The 13,304-nt window shown below is 53.7% G+C and overlaps 1 protein-coding gene across 5 annotated transcripts in view; it reads left to right on the forward strand.

Annotated features, from left to right (window-relative positions):
- The window catches only part of CTIF (cap binding complex dependent translation initiation factor), a 307,707-nt gene that overhangs the window by 42,734 nt on the left and 251,669 nt on the right, over positions 1–13,304 (forward strand). The window lies entirely within an intron of this gene.

Genomic DNA, 13,304 nt, shown 5'->3' on the forward strand with positions numbered 1-13,304 from the left:
TTATGTGTCTCCTTGGTGAGACCTGGAAATGGGCAAGGCATCAAGGACCTCATTGCCTTCTGGGGAGTAGTGACAGAAGCCTGAACTTACGGGGACCCTCCCCCCCAACTCCTGCTGCCTTTGGCTCCCACGACCGCTTGCCTCTGCCCCCCACACCTTTTTCGTCTTCCACATTTTCCCACAGGGACCTGTTCTCTGTGGCCTATCAGACGGGGGTTCCTGGGGCCCCATCCCAGCCCCTTCCCCACTTGCCCTCATCCCGGGCCCTCTTGCCCCCTTGGGTCGCCCTGGCTGTTGCCTGAGTGCCATTGACTATCACAGCTGTTCTCCACACCAGGCCTGTCCTCTGATCCCAGTGCAGTGCCCACCAGACTGCGTCCTGAACACTTTGACCTCAGGCACCTCCCACATCTGGCTCGTGGTCCTTGTCTACGCCCCCTGCTCTGGTTTGCCTTCTTATCACCGAACTAGTCCCCCAAGCCCACAACCCGGGACACACATTCTGCCTCCCCGCGCCCTTCCCCACAAGCACGCTCACTGACCTGTCCGGCTGCTGCCCATACAACTCTCATTGCATCTTCTTGTCTTCGTTCTTCTGCCTCCATCCTGACTCAAGCCTACGTCTTCCCCGTTCCAGCCTCCTGCAGGATTCTCTCCACTGTTCCTTCTGTTTCAGTCTCTCCCCCTCCTGATCTTGCGTTATTACTTTGATGCAAATCTAAGACAAGGAAAACCTCTGTCCTATGAATGACTTGCTCCAGAATCTTTGCTCTCTCTACTGCACCACCATCTTGCATAGGGCAGGATGCAGGCTTGCAAAGGTGAACTTGACGTATCCTTTATCAAGGTAGGCCTCTCCCCTCTGACTGTTTCTGCATCCTCAGCACAGTGTGGGCAGTGGGAGAGTACCCTGAGCTTTTCCCCATCCTCCCCTGTGTCTATCCCCTGCCCTCCCCACCACCACCTCCCATCATCCTCCAGAGGCTTAGTAGATCAAGGAACCTGCGGTAGGAGGTCAGAGCTGGAAGGGACTGGCTGGCACAACTTTCTACATTTTACAGAAGAGAAAACCAAGGCCCGGGGAAGGGGCGTGTGCAGGCCTCACAGCTGGGGGTTTGTGTGTGTATGCCTCTCCTGCAGATGCTGGAACAAGTCACCACAGCCTGGGTGGCTTAGAACAGTAGAAATTTGTTCTCTCAGCTCTGGAAGCTGAAGTCTGAAATCAAGGTGCCAGCCAGGCCGTGCCTCCTCTGAAGTCTCTGGGAGGGATCCTTCCTGGCCCCTTCCAAGCTTCTGGTGGGTGACTGGCAGTCCTTGGCCTCCCTTGGGCTGTAGATGCATCGCTCCAATCTCTCTGCCTCTGTCTGCACGTGGCCTTCTCCCTGTGAGTGTCCCTGTGTCTGAATTTCCCTCTTTTTACAAGGACAGGAGTCATTGGCTTTAGGGCCCATCCTATGCCAGGATGACCTCAAGTTTGATTACATCTGCAAAGACTCTACTTCCAAATACAGTCACAGTGACGATGGGGTGGGGAGTGTTAAGACGCCAGCAGGTCTTCTTGCAAGGGACCTGTCACCCCACAGCAGTGTGACAGGCATCCCCCATCTCCGGTGCTCGAGATGGGTATGAGATGTGGTTCACACCGGGTCATTCTGGGGTATTTTAGGTTGGAAACTCGGTACTCAGTACTCTACTTGTTGGACCTGTCCCTTTAATAAACAGTTTGCCAGTAGTGGGTTTGTCTTTGCACGCGTGTGTGCGTGTGTGTGTGTGCGTGTGCGTGTGCGTGTGTGTGTGTGTGTGTGAGGGGTGAAGGACTGAAATCTTATCAGCCTTCTTTTAAGATATGACTATACATTTCAGCCTAGGGGAGGGGAGACACGCCTCACAGAGGCATCATTTTTATTTGTAACTTTTGTCATTGTTCAGCTCTGGGAAATGAACACGCTCTGGGGGTGAACTGCTTCATATTCTTGTCTGTTGTTTAAACTAGCAGGCTTGCTTCTGTTCCTTTACAGGCCAGTGCCTTATACTGCTGGGTTTTTGATTGCTCTCGAAGTTCATTGTTGCTCTGGCCCTCTGACCTTTGTCTGGCCTTTGCCCATGTGCAGAGTTTGTGAGTCAGCGTTTTGGGTGGGCTGGAGGGCAGGCAGCATGATGCTCCGTGGCCGCAGAGGTTTGGGCCCCAGGCTTGCAGGTGGGGAGAAGCCTGGGCTGAGGCTCCATATTTAGTCTGGAATCCAGTCGCAGCTGCTGCTCTGAGGCCACAGTGGATGCCAGAAAGGGTGGAGCACCGGCCCCAAGCCAGGGCAGCCGTGGCCTACTGTGCAGCACTGCTGGGGGACAAAAGTGTCAGTCCATCTGTGCCGGGCCTGCCCCTTTTCCTGCCTGTATATTGACCGGGAAACCCCGCTGGCCTAGAGAGGTGACTTGCCTGACGTCACATAGCTAGTTAATGGAGAGCCACTAGATTTGGGTGGCTCTCTCTGGTATCCAAGTCCCTCGCCCTTCCCTGGAACCATGCTGCCCAGGAGACCATGCTGTCATCGGGATGGGGGTGCCTCCAGGTGCCAGCTTTCCCAGAGACTGGGAAAGGAATGACCAGCACCCCTGGCGGCACCCTAATTGGGAAGAGAGACATCCATTTCAGACTCTCCAGTTCCAGTTGGCTTCTGCCACTGCTTACCACCCACCCCCAGCCCCCCACTGAAACCTGCTTGTGTTGGTCATTTATACTGTAGTGTGAATGTCAGTCCTCTCCCAGGGAACTTAAACAGTGGCCACAGAGTGAGACTTGGAGTCAGACAGACACAGCCTTCTGCACGTTATAAGGTACACGTGGGTGGGAATAGGCAGACCTCAAGACATGGAGGAAGTTCTGGGACCAGCTCTCAGAACATCTCAGCTCCTGTCTTGTGCCTGCCCTCTCTCCCTTGTCCACGGACTGGCCACCCCTCCTGTGCTGTACAGTCCAGACCTGCTCAGGAGCCTGTCCGGTGGCCTCGCTAATTACCCTCGCCCTTCCAGGGCAGGGTCCTCCCACTAAGCCACCTCATGCGTCCCAATAGTCTGTAGGTAGACCACCCTCGGGTGTGGTGCCCGCTGCTCCAGGCAACGGCTGCCTGCAGGCACCAAATAGCCTGGCCTGAATCTCTGAGCAGGACACACGGAAGGGGATCATTTCAGCATCAGGAAGGGCTCAGCACCCCATGACGGCAGTCCCATAGTCCCGTGTCTATGTGCCCTTACCCACTTGTGGCCATCGTGTCTGGACCTTTCTGGGCCTCAGTTTCCTCATCTCTAAGATGGGAACCATCTTACAGACTAGAGAGAGGATTGGACAGAGTACATTTAAAGGCTTAGCTCTCAATAGCCACTCACATAGTTATTACAATGTTCCTTGTCTCAGTTGATCCTCGCAGCAATCGTGGGAAAGTAGGTGGGGCTGTTAACCCCACTTTACAGACGCAGAAGTTGATAGCAGAGCATGAGAGGGACCCAGTAGCCCTTTGGATGGCGCTACGTTCTTCCCACTGAAACACACTGGTAGTATCTGTGGGTTTCAGGAGTAAGGTTTTCTCCTTCGCCCCAATTCTCCTGGATACGCTCGTGTGAAGCTGTCCACCTGTGAGGCACCTTACTTCCCAGGGGTAGTTTGGAAATAGCTCTCCCTGGCATTGCCCGAACGGTTCAGACTCAGCGGAGAAGCCACGGGCCTCTACAGCTGGGTGAATAGATTAATAACTGGCACGAGTCGGCCTCACAGCGCGGACACTGTAGTTCCCATGACACGCAACTCCTGTCACTGTTAGCAGTCGGAGGCTGTGTGCCGGCAGAGGGCTCCGGAGGAGTGGACGGGAGGGCCTGGCACTGCTGAGGACAGCAATTAGCAGGGAGTGGCTGGTGCTAATCGCTCTGATCAGCTGAGCAGCCAAGCCTGACATTCACAGGCTGCTTTTGGCTCCTGGGGCCCCAGGGGTAGAGGAACAAAGGGAGTCATTGCAAAACTTTGGGGGCGTCATCTCATCCTGGAGGGGCTGGCTGCCGTGCGAGCAGGGAATGGCGGGCAGCTGGGAGCTGGGAGGCCTGGAAGCAGGTGGGGCCCATCCAGGCTGGCCGACTCCACTCTGCCTGGAGCCCATATCCTGCCTGCAGATGAGCCAGCACATTTTTGTAATGAGCCCGATAAAGTTTTCTCCTGTCCTTGTCCCCCTGGGAATCCTCAGCGGCCAGAAGGACTGGGGTACTGTGTGTGCGGCGGGAGCGTGGCACCTCTCAGCGTTCAGGAGGCCGCAGGAGGGCTTCCCTCAGGTCAGTATGCACTTGGCCAGGGTGCACAGGGAAGCCCTGCGATAGGGTGCTCGCGGGGAGCAGGGATTTCAGCAGGGATTTCTCCGGAGAAGACTGGGCAGAAAAGGGCAAGTTTGTCATGTGTGTGAAAGGACTCAATCAAAGCAAAATTATCTTTATTGTCATCATTATTGGTATCAATAATATGTGTCTAGAGTTCTCCTGGATTTTAGACCTGGTATTTTTGTTCTTGACAACCCTGGGAGGTTAGAAAAAAAATAAAGGTGGGCAAAGATATTGTTCTGTTCTGAAGGTGTAGCAAAGGGGCCTAAAACAGGCAGGTGACTGACACAGGCGATAAGCCAAGGGGAGAACATGCCTTTGCCTCCTCTGCGGCTGGGGCCAGGCCGAGGGACGCTAGATTGTCATTCACATTGTTTCTTCTGAGTAACTACATTCAATTATCTACTATAAAACCTTATTTAGGGGACTCTTTTCCATCAACCGGATGCCACAGACGAAAGAGGTGAGTACCTCTCCAGCACACAGGGGCCTCCTGGAACAGGACCTTCCCCCTTCTCCCACCCCGTCCCACCTCCCCGACCCCTGGGATGTGTGGCAGGGAAGGGGAGAGTTAATTTGGCAGCTCTGGTGTGTGGAGCATCGAGGCTGCAGACTGGCCTCTTTCATCAGCAGGTGGGCCGGCTTCGTGGGTATCCTGTGCTCTGACACAGGGCCCTACACTCAGAAGGGTTAATGCTCGCTGATCCCTGGGCTGTCGCCGTTCTGAAATCCTTACGTTGAACAAGAGGCTCCGCTTGCATTCTTCTTTTCCCCGGGTGCCCCATGAATTACGCAGCCAGGCCCGCTTGCTTGGGTTCCACAGCTGTTGGGGGCGTGAGGAGGGGTCCTTGGGGTCTATCAGCTGGCCAACCTGCTGGGGCGAGGCTGGCAGAGGCCACAGCTCCCCCTGTGTGGGGACCGGCATTTACGGCAGCTGCGCGTGGATGCCACGGGGCGGGGCGGCTGAGCAAGGTCAGGCGGGGCTTCTGGAATGGGTGCGCACACATTCCCGGGCTGCCTCTCTCCACCCCTCCCTCCCAGCCTCCCTCCATCCCGGGCTGCCCCTGCCCTCCACACCTGGAGATACCACGTGCACTCCCGTGACCTTGCTGCAAAGGGCAACGAGCCAGAAATCCTGGCACGTGCAACAGACACACATCCCCGCCCTGCCCTGAAGTTGGCTCCATCCGCGTCCCCTCAGGGTTTATTTTTGATGGAGGGGGACGAGGAGAACATCCAAGGAACGCGCTCCTGAGGCCCCTCCTCACCTGGTGCCCTCAGCAGCCCGCAGCAGACCCCAGCACGCGCGTGGGAAGTCAGCGGGCGGGCCCTCACCCAGACCCTGCCCGGCACAGCCCTTACCAACACATCAAGTTCAGCAAGAAAACAGTTAGGGAGCTGAGGCGCGAGGTCAGAATCATGGATTCCAGATTGCAAGGACTGGGGGGAAATCGGTGGTTAGTGCCAGGGTTGCCACCTGAAACTAATGGGCTCCAAGGTGGGGTGCCTAAGCACCCACCTGAAGAAAGTATTAGAACTCGTATGTATACTTATTTTCTTATCTTTTAATTTCTATTTGGGTTATGCTTTTGTAATGCACAAAATGTATTGCCAGGGTGAGTGTGCGTGTGCGCACGCGTATGTGCAGGTGTGTTACGTGCAGATTGTGTATTAGCCTGCTAAGCCTGCTTTAACAAAGTGCCACAGACTAAGTGGTTTAAACTGCAGGAATGTTCTCTTTCACAGTTCCAAAGGCTGCAAGTCCAAGACCAAGGTGTCAGCAGGGTTGATTCCTTTTGAGGGCTGTGAGCGAGGTTCTGTCCCATGTCTCTCCTCTAGCTTGTGGTGGTTTCCTGGCAAGCTTTGACATTTCTTGGCTTGTAAGATGCATCACCCAGTCTCTACCTTCATCTCCACTTGGCATTCTCCCTGTGTGTGTGTGTGTGCAAATTCCCCCTTTTTATAAGGAGACCAGTATAACTTCTTAACTAACTACATCTGCAAAGACCCTGTTTTTTCTTTTTCTATAAATTTATATATTTATTTAATTTTGGCTGAGTTGGGTCTTCGTTGCTGTGCAGGCTTTCTCTAGCTGTGGTGAGCGGGGGTTACTCTTCGTTGCGTTGTGCAGGCTTCTCATTGCGGTGGCTTCTCTTTGTTGTGGAGCACGGGCTCTAGGTGCGCGGGCTTCAGTAGTTGTGGCACGTGGGCTCAGCAGTTGTGGCTCGCAGGCTCTAGAGCGCAGGCTCAGTAGTTGTGGCACACGGGCTTAGTTGCTCCGCAGCATGTGGGATCTTCCTGGATCAGGGCTCGAACCCATGTCCCCTGCATTGGCAGGCGGATTCTTAACCACTGTGCCACCAGGGAAGTGCAAGACCCTGTTTTCAAATAAGGTGACATTCTGAGGTACTGGGAGTTAGTCTGAACTTTGGGGGACACACATCAACCCATAGCTGATGGCATAAGCAGTGAAACAAGCTGGAAATCCAGTGGCTTAGCCAAGCCACTTGCTCTCTGTGGTCAGCTAAACTTGATTGTATGTTAGCCCAGCCACCTCCATTTCTCATCAGGAGGCCCTGGTCGGGAGCCGTCTTGACGATCATCAAGAGTTACTGCCAGGGTTTGCTGGGCCCGAGGCCTCCATTCAGCCAAGAGAAGAAAGGCCTATGGTGAGAGGTGCAGGGCCCTGAGTGCTTGGCACGGGAAGAAACCTGACGTCCTGCTTCTCTTCCTGCCTTGAAGCATCATGTCACAATGAGCAAAAGAAGTAGCACTAAGCAGTCATGTGGGAATGGACTGACCTGGGTCTCTTTGGCATGACCTTGGGTAAGTTGTAGGATTCTGGGATTTTATTTGTTTGTTTGTTACATTGGTACTTTTATTTATTTTTATTTTAAAATAAATTAATTAATTTATTTTTGGCTGCGTTGGGTCTCCCGTTGCTGCACGCAGGCTTTCTCTAGTTGCGGCGAGTTGGGGCTACTCTTCATTGCGGTGCGCGGGCTTCTCGTTGTGGTGGCTTCTCTTGTTGCAGAGCATGGACTCTAGGCACGCGGGCTTCAGTAGTTGTGGCTCGCAGGCTCTAGAGCACAGGCTCAGTAGTTGTGGCACACGGGCTTAGTTGCTCCTCGGCATGTGGGATCTTCCCAGATCAGGGCTTGAACCCGTGTCCTCTGCATTGGCAGGAGAATTCTTAACCGCTGCACCACCAGGGAAGCCCAGGATTCTGGGATTTTAAAATGGCAGGCGCCTGCCTTCGAGATCCCCCAGTCCAATGCTCTCATTTTACTGACAAGGGGATGAAAGACAAAGGAGGGGAGGGTCCTGCCCAGGATTTTAGTTAGAATCAGGATTGGCAGCTGTGTCCATTCTCTACTGCTGCATAACAAATTATCCCCCAAACAGCACACGTTTATCTCCTGCTTTGTGCTGGCTGGAGTCTGGGCTCAGCCCGGCTGGACACTCTGCTTCCAGGGTCTCTCCCAAGGCTGCAGAAGAGGTGTTGACTGGGGCTGTGGTCGACTGCGGGAGTATCTGCTTCCTAGCTCGCTGGTACAGTTGTTGATGAGGTCCAGTTCCTTGGGGCTATTGGGCTGAGGCCTCAGCTCCTCACTGGCTGTTGGCCAGAGGTTGCCCACAGTTCCTGGCCACGTGGGCCTCTCCAACATGGCGGCTTGCTTCATCAGCGTGTGCGAGCCGAGAAGGCAGCGGAGAGTCAGCAAGACAGAAGTCAGTCTTTTGTAACCTGATCACAGAAGTGACATCTTATCATTTTACCATATTCTACTTGTTCGAAGCTGGTCTCTAGATCCAGCCTCCACTCAAGAGAGGGGATTGCACAGGGCATGGAAAGCAGGAGGCAGGGGTCACTGAAGCCCATCTTAAAGAGTTCCTTACCACAGCAGCCTCTAACAGGAAACCTAAGTAACAGTGGCTTAAACAACACAGAGATTTTTTTTTTTCTCCCATGTAAAAGGACTCTGGAGGCAGGAACCCAGGACTGGTGTGGGCGCTCTGTAGCCATCAGGGGCCTAAGGTTTTTCTGTCTTTCTGCTTTGCCATGCTTAATGGGTGGCTACTTACTAGCCCCAAAGTTGCCTTATAGTCTAAGAGAGCTCCGGGAGCCCCAGACATCATGCCCACATTCTACACAAGGAGGAGAAAGTGGAAAGGACAAAAGTCATGTGCTGGCTCAGTCAGTCCCTTTAAAGGGTTTCCCACCCATTAACTTTATTTTACATCTCATTGGCTGCTACTGTCTGTGAGGGAGGCTGGGAAATGTAGTTTTTATCTGGGCACATTGTCTCCCTCAATATTATAAGGGTTTTGTTAGTAAGGAAGGAGAGACTAGATATTACAGGTTCAACTAGAAGTGTCTGCCACTCTCATAGCTCCACAACCTGAAGGTGGTAAAGCCCAGTTTTCAGGTTTCCCTGTGTCGTGTGGGCCCTGTTTCCAGTTCCTGATCTTCTGAGGGGGCGGTGTGGGTGGAACAAGGTCAAGCGTTGAAGGATGAAGTGCAAGTTCAATGTGGGATGAAGCATTGAATGAAGCAGTTTAATATATATGTCGACTGGCCGATTTTATTCATTCATTCCCTCCCTCATTCACTGAACATCCGTTTGCTGCTCACTTACTCTCTACAAGGTAATAGGAAAGGAGGAAGAAAAAGATGTGAGGGACCCACAACACCCAAGAGGAAACAGACATGTGAGTGGATAATTGACCAGTCAACAGATAACTCACCAGAAAACCAGTCCTGGGGAGAAGGGTCTTGAGGGGTGCATAGGTGTTGTCTGGACAGGAGTAAGTCAAGGATGCAGCCGATGTCCTGGCATGTAGATTCGGCCCCCTGGTCTAAAGCAGGGCCTTGCTGGCCTCTGTCTTCTTGAGCCTGTGAACTTGGGCAGTTTCTGATGAGGAGACCCAACGACCAATGCCTCCAGCTGGGCCCATGATGGGGTCTCTGTAACCCCTATTCCATTGCTTCAGCTTTTGTAGCCCACCGTCTGGCCCTGGACCCTGCAGCCGAATGCCTTAGACCTCCGCTGGGCATGCACCAAGCTCCAGGCTCTTAAATGGTAGGCAAGTAGCATGGGGAGCAGGGAAACCCCGGCTGAGGTGACTGGGGAATCGGCAGGTGGTTCTGGGGTCTTACCACGTTTCCAGATTTCTCCTGCTTGGCAACCACAAGTATTTTTCATACCTTGGTTGTCTTAATAAGTCACAAGAGAACAAATGAAAACCATACAATTTAGTCTGTGAAATTCTGCTCATTCATGTTTAAGAAGGCTTCAGAGGCCTTGGCGTGAAGGAAGTTAGAAGTGTGATGTCATTAGCAAGGCGGGGGAAGGTGTGCTGGGCACCTGTCAGCGCCGAGGCTGATGTGGCACCATCTGATGATGCTCAGAAATGCCTGGCGCCTGCCCGCCCGCCACACCATATGCAGAAGTAGACAAGGGAACCCATAGGGCAGCAGGGGAGCTGGGAATGAGATCAAGGCATGTGCCATCTCAGTGCATTTAAAATGTTAAAATCAGAACTCGAGAACATATTTCCCTTTGGTGTTTTGCCAGCCGAAGAACCTACGGCCGGGAGGTTTGTGTAATGAGGGAGCCCAGAGCATGAGCGAGGGTAGTAGCGCCAGTGATAAAAACAGTGGCGCTTACTGACTGTACCCAAGCATTCAACATGACTTACAAGGGCTTTGTGGGGATTACGCCTTGGTCCCCGCCTCCAACCCCCAGCCTTCTTCCCAGGGACGGGGGCGCGTGGTGGGGAACAACCCCAGTGATGCTCCCATTTCCCCCACCTCTGGCTCTGCACGAGGTCAGCAGATTTCTAGATTAAGCGGTGATGCACAGGGCGACAGATGGACAGCATGCTGTCCACCCAGCAGGGGCCCTCGTGCATTGCCGGAGAAGAAAATGACCTCTGTGCCAGACAGCTTGTGGCTGTGGAAAGGCCTTGCAAATAAGGCAGTGTCCCTGCCGGAAGGGTGTCAGCAGAAAGCTCTGCTGGCCTGGCGTGTGGCAGGTGCCTCGCAGCAGGGCTGCCCTCCGCGTGACCAGCCGCCTGAGTCTAGGGCGGCAGAGGCTCCACCCAGCCAGCGTTCTAACCTGGTGATCAACAGGCCGGAGGGACCCCGCAGCCAACTTTTTTTTTCTCTTAAACCAAAGTTTGTTTCTTCTTACTTAGAAAAAGACCAAAAGCTTATTTTTGAAAAAAAAGAGGAAAATACAGAAAAGGTAGTCCTAATTCTGCCTCTGAGAGATGTTTTAGGATATGTGTTGTTTGCAGTCATTTTTCTGTGCATTTTCATGTGATTGGGATCCCAGCGTACCTAAAAATCTGTTTCCCCCCCATAACATGGCAACATGAACACTTCTACGTTGCTACAGCCCTTCACAAATTCCTGGGGGCAAGAAATCCATGGGGCGGCAGCCGCAGTGGAACCGTCTCTGTTGTTGGGTATGACGGCATCTCAGCGCCCAGCAGTCTGTTCCCCTCCACGCCAGCTCCTTTCCTGCTCAGCCGGGCCTCTGCACTGCCCAGGTCAACGGGGCACCTGGCTAGTTCCTAAGGGAATTTGGAGACCCTCCTCCTTCTAGAGTCTGGGCAGTGCCAGGTACACCCATTATCGGGAGGCAGGGCAGCGCCTGTGTCCTGGGCAGACGGATGAGACCCTCAGCGTGGTGATGGCTCTGAGAAGTGGGTGCCCTGGCCCCTCCTCCCAGCCTTTCATTGCGGGGGTGATTCCTGAGCCAGTATAGTGTTCCCCAAAGCTTACCAGCCCGTGATACCCACAAAGTGGCCAGTCCACTTTGAGTATGTGAGGCCAGAAGAGGGCCGCTCACCACATTGACAACCAATGCATCCAGTAATACCCTGGACCTCAGTTTCCCTCACTGTCAAATGGACACAGTAACAGCATCTGTGGGAGTGAGCACTAAATGCAGTAAAACATGAAGTGCACTTAGAAGGGTGCCTGGCACACAGTAGGTGTGTGCTGCCACTAGTAGCTGCTCCTTGGGAGCGCGTGGGTGGCGGGGAGCTGGGACCAGCAGGGAAGCAGCACGGATGCTGTAGGTGAGTGTGTGCTGCCTGGGCTGAGCGAGCGGCTGTGCTGATACACCTGCGTTCAGGTTCAACCAGTTGCTAGTTACTGTCTCACCTGTGACAGCTCTGAGGCCTGGCACTTTGCACGGATGATCTCATTCATTGCTCACGCTCTTCGTCCTAGTGGCTCAGCACCACTCATGAGGATGAATTGGGAAAGTGGTGTCTTGCACTCTTTCAGCCAGTGGTGACCCAGGCTGCCCTTGGGGTCATAGGTCCCGACCCACATCTTCCCTCTGGGGCCGCACACGGGGCTTCCCACTGCCAGGCAGAGCAGGGGAGGGAAGGGATGCCGGCTAGAGGCGATGGGACCCAGCAGGTGCTCCCAGGCTGGGACAGCTTCTCGGAAGTCCCTACTGTGAGGGTCACCTTAGCTGAGTTGATACGCCCGTTTGGGCCCAGCATGGTGGTCATATGGCCTGAAGGCCTGGGAAGAACTGGTTTCCTGCCCCTGCCTCCATGACTGTACATGGGGGCAAAGGCCAGTCCCTACTCCTCTGCCCAGTGGGTTGGAATGAGGATTTGGGAGCTGTTTTTTTTTTTTTTTTTAAAAGAAGATTTTGGGGGTAGGAGTTTATTAATTAATTTATTTATTTTTGCTGTGTTGGGTCTTCGTTTCTGTGCGAGGGCTTTCTCTAGTTGTGGCAAGCGGGGGCCACTCTTCATCGCGGTGCGCGGGGGGCCTCTCACTGTCGCGGCCTCTCTTGTTGCGGAGCACAGGCTCCAGACGCGCAGGCTCAGTAGTTGTGGCTCACGGGCCCAGTTGCTCCGCGGCATGTGGGATCCTCCCAGACCACGGCTCGAACCCGTGTCCCCTGCATTAGCAGGCAGACTCTCAACCACTGCGCCACCAGGGAAGCCCTTGGGAGCTGTTTTATGCAACAAGTTGTGCTGTGCCCAGCTGCCTGGGCTGGCTGCTGTGGTCATCGTGAGAGGAGGCAGCGGCGTGGCCCCGGCCCTAGAGGAGGTCAAGGCCTCACGGGATAGCACACAGGCTTGGTGGTGCCTCGGTGATGCGGTCCCTGCACTTGGGGCCTCTCCCCTCCCCCACCCAGCGGACCTCCCATCCTCCTCCAGGGTCACTCAAGGTAGGTGCTCCCTGACCTTCTCTCCCGGACAAATTATCATTATTTTTGTTTTGTTTTGTTGGGGTTTTTTGTTGTTTGTTTGTTTTTATTGAGGAATAATTGACATATAACATTATGTTAGTTTCAGGTGTACAACATAACGATTCAATACTTGTATGTATTGTGAAACGATCACCCAAATTATTAATCGCCGTTGTTTATTGAGCCTCTAGTGCATGTTTGATTCTGAAATGAGCACATAAGTATACGCATCATATATTGATTGCTTACTGCTTGCCTGGGACTGTGCTAATTTTATATATTTTTATATAATCCTCTCAGCTGCCCTGTCAAGTTGGGGTTTGTATCTGCTGGGGAGACTGAGGCTCCAAGGGTTCAGTGCCTTCCTGGAGGTCGTGCAGTATGATTGCCCACCAGTTACTCTGTACTGACTCCCGTGTGTGCCTTTGTACCGGTGTCTTTGTGGCTCCTGACAGGAACTCCTACGATGTGCCATCTTCTGCCTGCCGCCCTGGCAGATCCTCAGGGCAGAAGCCACGTCTCACCTGCTACCCGGATTCTAGCACGGCGCCTGGCACGCGCTGAGGAAATGGCAGGTGTTTGTTGTGCTTTGAGTCAAGGGTAGAGCCAGAATCAAGGGCACAGGGGTGCCCTGAATGGACATTCCTTCTGAGCTCTGACAGCTCGATGTCTGCAGCTGTGTTCCTGGCTTGGCACTGCAAATAGACTGGAATGTTGGATGCT

Source organism: Delphinapterus leucas, chromosome 14 (assembly GCF_059928025.1).
Source record: "Delphinapterus leucas isolate spDelLeu-1000000601 "Yukka" chromosome 14, BTC_Dleu_Yukka2, whole genome shotgun sequence".
In the NCBI taxonomy this organism is placed as follows: Eukaryota; Metazoa; Chordata; class Mammalia; order Artiodactyla; family Monodontidae; genus Delphinapterus; species Delphinapterus leucas.